This window comes from Prenolepis imparis, unplaced genomic scaffold, assembly GCF_030444845.1.
Source record: "Prenolepis imparis isolate NDT839.2.m4 unplaced genomic scaffold, iyPreImpa1.0 SCAF_1, whole genome shotgun sequence".
Lineage (NCBI taxonomy): Eukaryota > Metazoa > Arthropoda > Insecta > Hymenoptera > Formicidae > Prenolepis > Prenolepis imparis.
The window spans coordinates 14,940,454-14,952,479 of NW_028141159.1; the positions used below are offsets into that span (position 1 = coordinate 14,940,454).

The window sequence follows — 12,026 nt, forward strand, 5'->3', positions numbered from 1 at the left end:
ATATGTATGTACATTTATGTTTATGCATATATATGAATATGTATGTACATTTATGTTTATGCATATATATGAATATGTATGTACATTTATGTTTATGCATATATATGAATATGTATGTACATTTATGTTTATGCATATATATGAATATGTATGTACATTTATGTTTATGCATATATATGAATATGTATGTACATTTATGTTTATGCATATATATGAATATGTATGTACATTTATGTTTATGCATATATATGAATATGTATGTACATTTATGTTTATGCATATATATGAATATGTATGTACATTTATGTTTATGCATATATATGAATATGTATGTACATTTATGTTTATGCATATATATGAATATGTATGTACATTTATGTTTATGCATATATATGAATATGTATGTACATTTATGTTTATGCATATATATGAATATGTATGTACATTTATGTTTATGCATATATATGAATATGTATGTACATTTATGTTTATGCATATATATGAATATGTATGTACATTTATGTTTATGCATATATATGAATATGTATGTACATTTATGTTTATGCATATATATGAATATGTATGTACATTTATGTTTATGCATATATATGAATATGTATGTACATTTATGTTTATGCATATATATGAATATGTATGTACATTTATGATTATGCATATATATGAATATGTATGTACATTTATGATTATGCATATATATGAATATGTATGTACATTTATGTTTATGCATATATATGAATATGTATGTACATTTATGTTTATGCATATATATGAATATGTATGTACATTTATGATTATGCATATATATGAATATGTATGTACATTTATGTTTATGCATATATATGAATATGTATGTACATTTATGTTTATGCATATATATGAATATGTATGTACATTTATGTTTATGCATATATATGAATATGTATGTACATTTATGTTTATGCATATATATGAATATGTATGTACATTTATGTTTATGCATATATATGAATATGTATGTACATTTATGTTTATGCATATATATGAATATGTATGTACATTTATGTTTATGCATATATATGAATATGTATGTACATTTATGTTTATGCATATATATGAATATGTATGTACATTTATGTTTATGCATATATATGAATATGTATGTACATTTATGTTTATGCATATATATGAATATGTATGTACATTTATGTTTATGCATATATATGAATATGTATGTACATTTATGTTTATGCATATATATGAATATGTATGTACATTTATGTTTATGCATATATATGAATATGTATATACATTTATGATTATTGAAACTATTGGAATAATCCCAGCTCATTTGCTTTAATAATATAATTTTTTAAATATGACACATATAAGTAATATGAGATATTTAAATAATCGTGCTGGAGTTAATTTTTTAATCTAAATACATATGTTCTTGCCCAAATAAAAATATGCTATAAAAATTAAAATAATAATGTTATAAATAATATGTTATAATACTTTAAACTCGAATAATATTTTTTGACAGAAATCAGCTGATAAATGTCAAAAAGTTTTAATCGAGTTTAAAGTACTATAACATTTTATTTAAAGCATATTATTTTATAAATTTTATTACATATTCTTATTTTAAAATTAATTAACAAATTAACGTTTTAATCAGCTGATTTCTGTCAAAAATATTAATTGCGGATAAAGTATTATAACATATTATATTACTTAAAATATATTATTATAATTATAATATGTTGTAAATAAAATCATATGTTATAATATATGTATAGTTTGTCCGCGATTAATATTTTTTGACGCAGAAATCAGCTGATAACTGTGAAAAAATATTAATCCTAGATAAAGCATTATAATTTATTATTTTCAACATATTACTATTTTAATTTTTATAATTTATTATTATTTTAAATTTTAATTAGCCAATTTACGCTTTATTAATATTTTTGACATACATCAACTGATTAAAGCGTTAATTTGCTAAATAAATTTTAAAATAATATTATGTTATGAAAATTAATATAATAATATGTTTTAAATAAAATGTTATAGGATTTTAAACTCGATTAATATTTTTTGACAGTTATCAGCTGATTTCTGTATAATTCTTTTTAACATAAATAAATTTGAGGAATAGTGCGCGCGTTGCGCGAGCTTGTGTTGTTCTAGGCCTTTTTTAAAAAAGGCATGTCAAGTCAATTCTCGCAAGTTTATATATATATATATATATATATATATATATATATAATCTGTACTGTGAAATTTTAATTTTAAGCTAATGGATCGAGTGTTCCTTTTTTTTGCGAAAATTCTTCTTGTCGCTGAAAGAAGAGACGTCAAACAATTTCCAAATTTTTCGGAAAATAGATTTTTTTTCAACTTTATTTTCATCTCTGTGCACAGTGTATTTCAAAACAATCTGTAATATATACGCGAAAAGATATAGCAGCGTTAAATTAATCATTTATGAGATATTGACGCTAAATTGAGAATAAAATAGTCCATTGATTTTAAAATGGAATCGCGCATAATTCTGTATTCGCAAGCTGCCTAAAAGTTGCCTCTGTTTTGTGATGTTGATTAGCTGCCTCAATATGCATTGTAAATTATATTCATAGCATCGAGGCTGTCATTGCGAGGGTTAGCAGTTTGACAGTTTGTCCAAAATAAAATAAAATAAAATAATAATATGTTTTAATATTTTAAATTCGATTTATATTTTTGACAGTTATTAGCTGATTTCTGCGTCAAAAAATATTAATCGCGGATAAAGTATACATATATTATAACTATATATTATAACATATTATTTTATTTACAATATATTATTATAATTAAAATAATAATATATTTTAAGTAATATAATATATTATAATACTTTTTATTTTATTTTATTTTATTTTGGACAAACTGTCAAACATACTGCTAACTCTCGCGATGACAGCTGCTCGATGCTATGAATATAATGCACAACGCGAATCGAGACAGCCAATTAGTATCGCAGAAAAGCGACAACAATGTCAATAACATGCCTTTTTTTAGAAAGGGATTAATTGCACGATTTAAATCATTAAAATAAAATTATTTATCCTTCTTTTTTCCTTAAGATTCTGTGACATTTTAAAGATTTTATAGATTGTCTGAAAATTTTATTATTCTTGTAAAGTATATTATAATTTAAATATAGTTAATTTAAATTTAAGCTATTAGCTATTATTACAAAGAAACGCTTTTTTGAAAGCCAATTTTTTAGTATCGTAATGAGATGCAAATTTAGACTATTGTAAAATATCGATTTTAGCGACAGTTTTAAAAGTGAAATTACTTTGAAAATAGATGTCACATATATTGTATTAATTAGCTATGTAGAAACTTATGTTATTATGTATATAATACACACTTAACAAATGCAAGCTAAAAATAGTACATGTTTTTAGTGTTAACGTATAAGGTGACATATATATAATAATAATATATATTTGTATATAGGTATATTTAAAAGCAATATAGATAGAAAAATCGGCTTTCTCGAAATAAGCGCTTCTTTTCTTTGCAATGCAGCTTAAACTGGGGATATGTTTAAACTATAATACATTTTTAGAGTGATAAAACTTTCAGATAATCTACAAAATATTTAACGAAGAAAATATTTTCATATACATATTTAGATCTGCGGATTTTCCATATTGAAGACTATAGAAACGCGAGAGATAAATTGAACATTTTTGTCTAACATACACACTCGCAATAGATGGATAAATCTAATCTACGAGAAATTTACGTTCATACTCCTGTGAGAAAGAAGTGCTTTCGCTCAGCCGACAAGAAAAATGAGAGCCGTCAATCCTTTATCAACATATCGGGGAGGGAAAAAGAAAATGGTGCATCAATATGGTTTTATTAATCAGCGTGAATGAGCTATTTTCATGTGCAAAAAGAATTATGTAAAATAATACTAAAATTATCAAATGCCAAAAATCTTTCGTCCACTTATCAAAAATGCGAAAAAAAAAACGTGCATATCCTATGTGAAAAGCTCTGTGTGTATCGCATTGTTATAATAATTACTACAGAAGAGTGTAGGAGTATGATTTTGCAATGAAAAATCGTTAAACTGTGTGTTGTTAAAACATAAGAATTCAATTCTCGGTTCACTTGTGTCACTTATACCCGATATTTTTTTCACACGTTTATATGTCATTTAAAAAATTTTACCTGAAAATTTTATATTCTCTTTAAAGAAAAAATTTGTTATATAGGAAAAGAAGTAACAGAAACTTTATAGAGTTTTTATGCTGCATGATTATATTAGATTTGTTTCATCGTAACGCATAAAGAATTGGGAATATTGAACTTTACTTCTTACTCACTGTCAGAATTCTTTCGCAATGAGAAGGCAAAATTTCAACAACACATTAGTTAATTGAATGTAAACGTGAATATAATTTCGGCGAAAAGTGGAAATAGATCGCGTTAATCGGTGTAGGTAATCGTTTACGATTGGTCGCGGAATTCTCATTCGCCATATTTTTCATGGGAAATGTAGAGAAACGAATGCGAGGGAAGAAATAAAAAGAAAGCAAATTGCGCTCGTTCGTTTAAGCTCGAATCGTACGTCAGAATTCGATACGATCGTCACGCCTGTAAGGCCGACGAGGAAAAAGTGAGAAAATCGACGAAATGAAAACGCACGTTTGTACAACTGTCGGGCAAAGCGTCGTTTGCGACATTGCTCGTAAAGTAATTTTGTGCAAAACCAGGAAAATGAGAGAAATAGAGAGAAATATATTAAGTTAACGTTCGTGTGTTAAAGCAATCACAATCAAACTTATTGTCGTAGTTAATAGTCGAAATATAATTTTATTTTTAGATTTATTTTTTAATATTCTTTGAAATTTAAATATTTATTATTATTTTATATATATATATATATATATATATATATATAATACATATATAATACATATATCATTATTATATATATATCTATTTTTTTATTTAAATTAAACTACAATAAAGAGAAAGTTGATTGGAAAATAATTGGAATAATTTTATTATTATTTTCTTAATAGATAGAAGGGTTTTCGTGATAATAATGCATATCAAGAGAAAATATCATTTGTTTTTGTTTGAAAGATTATATTATAACCAATAATATAAAAGAATTATAATTATTCGCAATTATTCTAGTGTTAATGAAGTATTATGATAACGTACAGAACGGGTGTTAGCTTAAGAAGACGAAGAAGATCCTTTTATAATTAAATGCATTAAATTTAAATTACATTTTATATTCTATTTTAATAATCCCTATTAAAAATATTTTCTCCAATTTAAATGTTTGAAATTAAAATATCTCTATGATATATCAATAGAGAGTACAAAGAAATGAATTGATCGAAATCAAAGTAAACATTTTTGCGTCATAAGAAAAGAAAATATCTTGAAAATGTGAAAAAATGGCTAAGTTAAACTCGACCGGTCGCAAAATTGATAAAAACTGTACTATGACGCCAACCTAGCTCGCTCGTTTGGAAAACGGGTGGAACGATGTAACTTTTGATGCTGTGTTGCAAAAAGTCAAAGAGATAAAGCGGTATGAGGGAAAGAGGAAAAAGAGTGTCCGTACAAGTAAATGCACATGTATCATCATGGTGCATTATTTCGCGATGTAATTAACACACGTATCGATTTCTCCGGGTCGTAAAATTTTACAGCTTCATTATTCGCATGTCTACATTGTGAAATAATGTTGGAAAGATAAAACTGACAGAGATCGTTAAAAAACTTTATATTCGTCACAGGAAATTCTTCATCAGGGATCTTTAATGATCAACATTGGCGGTCGAGAGATGATGTTGCGTTAAGCTCTCTTATATGTGGATAAAATGTTACTTTAATTAACTATTTTTAATGTCTTATTATTTATGTTAATCACTTTAAATTTGTCAATCATATAATATTATTCAAAATAATGAATTCAAAAGATGTGTTTTTATTAGTTGAAGCAAATAAGTTCTAATAAATCGTGTTTTAAAACATAAATTCTAAATTAATTAGGAAATTATAAATTTACGTGAAATTATAGCAACTAATAGATATTTTTAAAATTTAATATAAATCTAATAATTCTCGAAGAATTGTTATTCTTAACTTATTGTTAGCATCGTGATATAAAATTGTACGAATATTGCACGAATATATCATACGTCCTTTTGTTTAAAACCGTACAATATGCGCAAACTGCGCAAACTTTGTGTGTACATTGTAAGCATTTTCATCGCAAAAATCGGTAAAATACGATATACCAGACACACGTATCACTTGTGCTTTTCGAGCTGGAATAAATCCATTGTTTCTCAAGCGCTACAAATAGAATAAATTTTTACAACAATAATATATATAATATATAATATCATTGTTATAAAAATTTATTTTATTTAATTTATACGTAAAATTTATTCTATATACCTATATGTATAATGTAATGGTTAAAATATATAACACGTTTTAATTATCTCGTAGAAATGACATCTAAGGGATGAGCCAGTATTATCAGTTTTCTCTCTTTCTCTCTCTCTCTCTCGACTCTTTATTTTCTTATCATAACATTATAATAGTTTTACTTCATTAGATCACTAATTAAATTGCGATTATATAAAGAAGTTTTACTCACATTTCCATGTACCTATATATTTTTGTTTTGATTAATATCTGATTTCTTAATATATAAATAGATATATCTACAACACGAAATAATTTAATTTTTATAAATTTAAAATAGATTCACAAATTTAAACCAATATTAATAATTATACAAACAATAATATATACATATAGGTATGTATAATACAATTAAAATTAAAAATCATAAGATAAGTATGGAATATTTATTTTTATTAGATTTTATGAATGAAACGATAACTCTTTTCAAATTGACAAGAACTTATCGAGTTCGAGTTTTATATTGTTCAAGAATTAATGGTGATCCACATTGACGTCATTGCGGTAGACTAGTAGTATAGACAAAAGACCAATTTCCTGATACGCCCGATTTACAAATCGATCTCACTTTATGCGCATCGAAACGTGCCGTTTTCAATACCACGCAAACTGTGACCTATAACGCGAGAGCGATGTCGACCTGGACATGTAGGTACTAGTTTCATTGCGGTCCGCTCGGAGCAAGTCACCGTAAGCCGAAATAATGGTGCTGTGAGATCATCGTGAATCAGGGAAGCACTCGGCTACCTTGCATTTTGGGATAATCCTGCTTGTTAAACTGTAGCAATCAATTCTACTGTGGTAGTTGTGTTACATTTGTAGATATACATATAACTTTGGTTGCCTACAAAGATAACATATTGCTGTTGTTTAATTTAAATTTATAATTCTATCTGTTTCCTTGATAACATATCATATTTCCGTATTTAAAAAAAATATATATATATTTAAAAGCGTAGCACTTTTTAAATTTTATCATTATTATTTTTTATATCTGGTATAATTCAAATTGTGAAACGCGACAATTATGAAATTGTGAAAAAAATACATATCTATGTTAATTTAACAAACATTTTCAAAGATAACACTAATATGTTTTATGCATTGTGACACAAAACCACGAATTCATAATCTATATCATCATTACAAGTATATATTTCTTCAGATTATAAAATTTAATTAATACAAAGCATTTTCATCGATTTTATCGATTGCCGTATTATATTATTTATCAAGGTGCTCGTGATGAGCGTCAATCATCTAAACAATTCACATTTAATTGATATATAAAAGCATTAGTATTAATTAACAATTGATACGTTCAACAATACCTATGTTTTAACAATTAATAATTAATTAATAGAAATGTCAATGGCCAACTTATGTGTGCACGTGCTACTATTGACACACTGTGTAACGTACTAATACATTTATAAAAAAAAGTATATTGAAAAATATACTGATTCCAGCAAAAATATATTGATTCCAACAAATACCATTCATTGAAGCGTCTATTAAATTTTTGCATTTTGAATTATTTGTAATTTAATATTAATAACGTAATATCGCTATTTGAAAATTAAAACAAAATGACATATTTAAAGTAATATTATTTAAACTTCAAAAATATTGCTCTTAAAAGTATAGTAAATAATGTTTTTATTATATTATATTAATTTTTGTTCTATATATGTACATTTATATTATAATATTATAATATTATTATATGCTATTATTCTCATATTTAAAGATATTTAGTTTATATTCTGAGGTTTTACATAGATTCGATTATGTAAGACGAATTTTTAGGACTTGTCTTATTAGGATTATGTACAACATGAATTTTTAAGACAGTATCTCTCGTAAATTTAGAGACTTTAAACCAGAGGAAATTTCTTTATACATCATGTTTTTATGTTACTTTTAGATTTACAAGATAAAACATCTTGCTAACTAGGTAACTCTACTTCATACTTCAAATGAAATATTTAAAGTGGATAAGCTCTTGACAGTTACTGAAGGGGAAGTTTTGGTTATCTATTTACAATGGATTATTTATTTAATCTGGAGCTTAATTAATAATATTTTTCAAATTTTTATAACAATATCTAATAAGTACACGTACATTGGATTTGCAGAGATGTCTCTTAATATCGAATAGCTTTTTTTTCTATCTGTCTTATGTGGCCTTGTGCGCCTTCTATCTGTGCCATTCTTCGGTTTTGTTAAAAAAAATAATATTTAAAAAAAAATAATATAAAGTTTGTTTAAACTCAATTAATTTTTTTCACAGAAATTAGCTGATTAGAGCGTTAATGTGCTAATTGAATTTTAAAATAATATGTTAAAAAATTAAAATAGTAATATGTTGTAAATAATATGTTATAATATCTTATTCTCGATTAATATTTTTTGACAGAAATCAGCTGATAACTGTCAAAAATATTAATCGAGTTTAAAGTATTATATAATCTATTATTTAATACATATTATATTATTTTAATTTTCATAACATTATTTTAAAAATTAATTAGTAAATTAACGCTTTAATCAGCTGACACTTTAATCATATATGTCATGTAGAGCTTCAATTAATTTTTTTTCAGTAGTAATATAAGACATTAATCAGACGTTGTGATTGCTCGGTAGATACGCTGATAAATTATCCAAATTAATTATTATACAACAAATTAATTATATAACAAATTAATTATTTTTTACAATAATTAAGCTTCAAATACACAAGACACCTCGAAAACATTTCTATGAACACGAGAGAGAAAATATTATTGCGGAGAAAGAGACATTCTCTCTCTCAATGTCTCTTAATCAGCTGATTTTTCTGTCAAAAAATATTAATAAAATTTGCTAATTAAATATTCTAGCTTACCCATTTATATTTATATTGTGTATGTTATAATTTGCTAATTAAATTTTAAAATAATAATATGGTAAAAGTTATAAAATAGTAATATGTTGTAAATAATATGTTATAATACCTTATTCTCGATTAATATTTTGTGACAGAAATCAGCTGATAACTGTCAAAAATATTAATCGAGTTTAAAGTATTATATAACCTATTATTTAATACATATTATATTATTTTAATTTTTATAACATTATTTTAAAAATTAATTAGTAAATTAACGCTTTAATCAGCTGACGCTTTAATCATATATGTCATGTAGAGCTTCAATTATTTTTTTTTCAGTAGTAATATAAGACATTAATCAGACATTGTGATTGCTCGGTAGATACACTGACAAATTATCCAAATTAATTATTATACAACAAATTAATTATATAACAAATTAATTATTTTTTACAATAATCAAGTTTCAAATACACAATACATCTCGAAAACATTTCTATGAATACGAGAGAGAAAATATTATTGCGGAGAAAGGGACATTCTCTCTCTCAATGTCTCTTAATCAGCTGATTTTTCTGTCAAAAAATATTAATAAAATTTGCTAATTAAATATACTAGCTTACCTATTTATATTTATATTGTGTATGTTATAATTTGCTAATTAAATTTTAAAATAATAATATGGTAAAAGTTATAAAATAGTAATACATTGTATATAATATGTTATAATACCTTATTCTCGATTAATATTTTTTCTTTCTAAAGCTATATCTTTTCAAACGAATCTCCTTCGAGTTTTAATTAATTATTAATATTAAGTCATGTATATAGTATCGCGCGCGCGTTATTAGAGTGAAGTTGCCGATGTTTGTAGCCTCGGCCATTACCGAAACGCCGCGAGTATCAGGCAGTTCGAGCTGCGTTCCGCTGTGATTAATTAGTAAGCATAATCGTTAGAAACGATTTCTAACCTTTGTATTGTAATATTTATCAATCGCATATTATAATTTCAACGTTAATAGTATGTAGTCGTAATTGTTCGAAACGCATATTTCGCGAAAAATTGGATGCAAAATCTCTTGCCAACATAACCCAACTTAATCTGTTTTCGCGCGCGCGAATGTGTTGCGATCCGTGGATATATCTATCGTTAATTCTAGCTTACATATTTATATTGTGTATGTTATAATGCGAAATAATAAGATTATTCTAATATATGTATGTATTTTATTTGTTACAGATAGCATTGCGATTCGTGCGTCGTGTCGGGAGTGCCGTGTAAAGTTTCGCGTGTCGGGAGTGCCGTGTAAAGTATCGGGCGATCGTAATTATTCGTATTTTCGCGAGTGTCGTGAGTGCTACCATGGACCAGAGAGGAGGAGGAGGCCCGGGGAGGCATCGGGCGACATCGGGGCAACTATGAGGTATGCAAAATAAAACATTTTTTTTAAACTGCACTGTTTGAGATATTCGACACAATTATGTATATACATAATTTGAATATTTTGTTTTCAGATCAATGTGCTGTGTACTACAACTCCACTATTGCACGTATCGGTGAGTGAGAAATTGTTTATTTTATAATATTTCTATAGCGGTAATGGGGGATATATAATATGTTGAAAATATTAAAATAGTAACATATGTTTTAAATAATATGTTATAATATCTTATCTGCGATTAATATTTTTTGACAAAAATCAGCTCTGATAATTGTCAAAAATATTAATCGAATTAAAAATATTATAACATCCTTTTCTAAAAAAGGCACGTTAAGTCGATTCTTGCAAGTATTGTTGCATCTTTTCTCCAATGCTGATTAACTGTTTCGATTCGCATTATGCGTTATATTCGTAGCATCGAGAGACTGTCATCGTGAGGGTTAGTAGTTTAACAGTTTGTTCAAAATAAAATAAAATAAAATAATGTGTTTTAAATAATATGTTATAATATACTTTAAACTCAATTAATATTTTTGATAGTTATCAGCTGATAACTCAAAAATATTAATCGAGTTTAAAGTTTTATAAAATATTATTTAAAACATTATATTATTGTATTTAATTTTATTTTGAACAAACTGTCAAACTGCTAACCCTCGCGATGACAGTCTCTCGATGCTACGAATATAATGCACAACGCGAATCGAGGCAGCCAATCAGCATCGCGGAGAAGAGGCAACAATACTTATGAGAATTGACTTAACATGCCTTTTTTAGAAAGGGATAACGTAAACGTTCTCTCTTTCTTTCTCCTTCTAATTAACTTCTTTTACTTTGTCTCTCTTTTGTTCATCTTATACTTTTAGACAAAGCAATTAAGCAGTGCGCCTATATCTGTGTATAGCTAGAATTATCGCGTATACAATCTTAATTATAAATGGATAAATTAAAAAAAGAGAGAGAGAGAGCAGGAAGAGAGCATAGAGAGAAGTAACATTATGCAACAATCTTTTCAAATGAGGTGGCGTAATAGAAAACTCGAATTAAATTGTATGCGACAAAATAACAATGAAATGAAAATCCATCAATCGAATTACTAAAACTGAATTTTTTCTGCCTCTTTTATTTTTTTTATATTTTTTTTATATTTTTTTCTGCAATAAGAATAGTTAGTTTGCAAT

General features: G+C 25.7%; 1 protein-coding gene across 6 annotated transcripts in view; it reads left to right on the plus strand.

Annotated features, from left to right (window-relative positions):
- The window catches only part of Oamb (Octopamine receptor in mushroom bodies), a 140,406-nt gene that overhangs the window by 16,779 nt on the left and 111,601 nt on the right, over positions 1–12,026 (plus strand). For all 6 annotated transcript variants that reach the window (XM_083055068.1, XM_083055392.1, XM_083055711.1 and 3 more), the window contains 2 exons: positions 10,644–10,827; positions 10,919–10,960. The gene's annotated coding sequence lies outside the window, so the exon portion shown is untranslated. The remainder of the gene's footprint in view (positions 1–10,643; positions 10,828–10,918; positions 10,961–12,026) is intronic.